The sequence below is a fragment of the Choloepus didactylus genome, chromosome 15 (genome assembly GCF_015220235.1).
Source record: "Choloepus didactylus isolate mChoDid1 chromosome 15, mChoDid1.pri, whole genome shotgun sequence".
Taxonomy (NCBI): Eukaryota; Metazoa; Chordata; class Mammalia; order Pilosa; family Megalonychidae; genus Choloepus; species Choloepus didactylus.
The window spans coordinates 11418404-11422360 of NC_051321.1; the positions used below are offsets into that span (position 1 = coordinate 11418404).

At 41.3% G+C, this 3957-nt stretch overlaps 1 non-coding gene across 1 annotated transcript; it reads left to right on the forward strand.

Annotated features, from left to right (window-relative positions):
- Nucleotides 1-311: 311 nt before the first annotated feature.
- Nucleotides 312-414, forward strand: LOC119511030. The gene has a single exon (XR_005212119.1). It is a non-coding gene; the product is annotated as a U6 spliceosomal RNA (small nuclear RNA).
- The last annotated feature ends 3543 nt before the right edge of the window (nucleotides 415-3957 follow it).

Below are 3957 nucleotides of genomic sequence, written 5' to 3' on the forward strand. Positions count from 1 at the left end.
TCTCAAGAACTTTCCTTTGCTATTATCATCGTCTGAAATGCGCTTTCCCCTTATCTTTGATGTCTCATTACTTCTCTTGACCCAAGTTTCATCTCAAATGTCACCTTCTCAGAGACAGTGATTCTCCCATCATATCTAAAATAGCAGCTCCTAGACTCTGACCCTATTTAATATCTGTATCCTCCACGAGAGCAGGGTCTTTGTCTTATTCACACCATTGTATCCCCAGTGCCTAGAACAGTACCTAGACTACAGGAGGAGCTCTATTGAGTGAATGTCGAATCACATTTCTCAAGAAGACAATGGCATGCTTGCTCCAGCAGCACATACAGTAAAATCGCAACAATCCAGAGAAGATTAGCATGGCCCCTGTGGAAGGATGACATGCAAATTCATAAAGCATTCCATATTTTTGGCAACTGTCCTGTAAATTTGAAATTATTTCAAAATTTAATGTTAAAAAAAAAGAAAATGAAACAATGCCTTTAAATTTCTGATGAGAAGTTGTTTTCAGCTTAGAATTCTATATCCAGCCAAATTATCAACTAAATGGAAAGGTTAAATAAAGACATTTTTCAGACTCAGAAAATTGGTCTCCTTTATATCTTTTACAAGAAAGCGCCTCAGCAAAATCAGAGCATGAACTAAGAAATGTTTTAAACATAAAGCCCAGAAAGCAATGAATTTAACTGAGGAAAGCAGAAAAAGGAAGTTCCTTGATGGCAACTGTGCAGAAAGACTAGAAATGCAGCTCATCCAAATTGAGGTGGGAAGACAGCTGTCAGGGATAGAAATCTCTAGATTAGAAAGGAGGATTTCAGTCTAACAGTGGATTGGATGAAAAGGTTGGAAAAAGTTGGCAATATATTTCTTCAAATAATGCAATAAAAGCAATCAGTAACTATAAGGGGAACAAAAGTATAAGAAAGAAGACGTAATTAGTAATCATATAGCTAGCTCTGCATTAAACAATCTTCACAGAGGCCCAATAATATAAAGGGTGCTCATTGATTTTCAAATTGAACAACCTAGCGACAAAGCACAGATGACCTAATCATGGTTACAGAATAGGCTTTGATGATGTTGTGATGGACCCTGGGATGCACTGTCCAGATCTTCCTTCGGGAAAAAAGAACTTTTTCCCTCAGCTGCTAGAAATGCTGCCAACAGAGAGCCCTCACTGTCTATCCCTTTGGGGAGTTGCCTCAGCTGAAGAGAGATATATGGCATGAAACTTGACTTCCCCTCTGCCCCGTCCTGCTTCCCTCCCTTCCACCCCCTAACAAACCTCTGCATGCTAATCCCTGTGTGCCAGTTTGAATATATTGTGTCCCCCAAACTCCATTATCTTTGATGTAATCTTGTGTGGGCAGACATTATCAGTGTTGATTAGATTGTAGTTCTTTCAGTGTTTCTTTGGAATGTGCCCCACCCAGCTGTGGGTGATGACTCTGATTGGATAATTTCCATGGAGGTATTACCCCACCCATTCAGGGTGGGTCTAAGTTGATCAGTGGAGCCATATAAATGCACTGACATAACAGAAGGAACTCAGTGCAGCTGTGAGTGACATTTTGAAGAGGAGCTACAGCCAAGACAGACACTTTGAAGAAAGCACAGGAGCTGCAGATGAGAGACAGCTTGAAGATGGCCGTTGAAAGCAGACTCTTGCTCTGGAGAAGCTGAGAGAGGACAAATATCCCAAGTGCAACTAAGAGTGACATTTTTGAGGAACTGCAGCCTAGAGAGGAACGTCCTGGGAGAAAGCCATTTTGAAACCAGAACTTGGAGCAGACACCAGCCACGTGCCTTCCCAGCTAACAGAGGTTTTCTGGACACCATTGGCCATCCTCCAGTGAAGGTACCTGGTTGTGGATGTGTTACCTTGGACACTTTATGGCCTTAAGACTATAACTGTGCAACTGAAGTGAGGTCCCTTTCCCTTAATCCCAAAACATCTGCAAAGCAACAGTGTTGTCTAAACAGCATTAGGCCATGAGGAGGGGGGAGTGAGACTGGGCCTGTGCCAGTTAAAGAAATCAAAACTTTACCGTTTAGGGGAAGCAAAGCTGCAGTTGCATGCATCAGCCAAGTGTAACTCTTTTAACAATAACTGCTCCAGGTCCAAGTGAAACTTTTTGTAACCCTTTAATAATCAATAGCTGCTCCAGTCCCAAGTGAAACTCTTTGTGAAATTGTTTTTGTGAAATTGTTTTGTATGATCAATAACTGCTCCAGCTCCAAGTGAAACTCTTTGTGTAATTGTTTTTTTGTGATCAAGAGCTAAACTGCCAACTCTGCTTCTGTTAGAATAGCTTGCTTGCTTGCGTTTCTAGGATACGGTTTCTGTCTATATAAGGCACCAGCGCACACAGGTGGGGGCTGCTCGCTGAACTCCCTGCGTGGAGTGAGAGACAGCAGCCGCCTGCTAGCTGGCTAATAAAAGGCTCTTTAAATTCTGTTTGGCTGTCTCGTACTTTAACTCGCGGGCACCGTAACAGTAACCAAATAAACCCCCTTTTATAAAAGCCAGTCCATCTCTGGTGTTTTGCATTCTGGCAGCATTAGCAAACTAGAACACCCTGTTTCACAATCTGCTTCCTGGAGAACCCAACCTGTGGCAATTGGTACTGGAAGTAGCATGCCTCCAGAAAAATAGGCACTAGGATGGGATTTTAGAGCCGGTTCACCTGCCACCCCACTGGCAATGAGGACTCCATCACTGATGGCAGTTGGAGCACAGATTGTCCTTGGCATTTGTGAAAACTCACTGGTGGTGAGCCCTGGTGGGTACTTCAGTGAAGGGAATGTATCAGCTAGAGTAATGTATTGGGCATTAGAGACACAGGAAAGAAATGATAACTATATGGCTATTTCTAAACTTGATTAACACACTGAAAGAAGATAATGAAAACTGAGAGTGATTCATCAGCAATGGCAGCCAAGTGTGAAAGCTGGAGGGCCCACTAAAACCAGTAGTTCTGGAAATTGGTTCCATCCAGAGGGTCTAGGTGGATAAGTAAATATATTGAGGTTCATAGGAACCACGTTTCTCACTGTTGAGAAATGATTTATGAATATGGAAAGAGGGAAAACTAGAAAAAACTCAGAGGGCTGGATTGGAATTAGAGGTATTAGTGTGAACTAATGCTTTAAGTCTAACTATCTATCTATATAGATAGATAGATAGCTAAGATATATAGATAAAATATAAAACAAACATGGGGGTGTGCTTATATATGTATAAATATTTATATACAACCATATATTTCCTAGCTCTGTCTCCTGAGGGGGTCAAGAAACAATTATTTTCTAGTAGCAATGAGCACAACAGAGCACCTAATCTTGGTTTCTAAATACCATTCTCCACTAAAAGAAACCAGCACTCCTTGGAGAAATGACCAATTCCAGAGCTGAGGCAAAGAAAGTACAAGATGAGCTGGGAACATCTTGTTGTGTAAGAAAGTAGGGAGATGCTCAAAGAAGGAAGGGGATATGTCAAAAGAACATAATAGACACTTGGAAGGGGCTCCCACTGGCCAAATATGGCTCAATATAAGTATCTAAGTACATAGTGAGAGTAACAAATTACAACCCAGTCTGTACTTATATAATTGAACAAATGAATGAATGAATAAGAGAGAAGGAAAAGCTCTTCCTTGTAACATACTGCCAATTAATAAACATAGAAGAAGTGATGGAAATAGAAAAACACCACCTGGCAATCTTCATAGGGTGGTTAATTCAGGTGGGAATTATTAATAGATGCTAAGACTGGTGGGTGGAGATCTGACATGGTACCAGAGGTTGGCATATCCTTGGAGTATGTTATGTTCTCACAAAATACCTACTGGTTACAAAGAGAAAAATGATTACTTTATGGTGGAGAAAACTGGCAGGTACCAACCTGACCATGTGATCAAAATTTACCTCTCCGGTGGGATGGGCAGACACGGC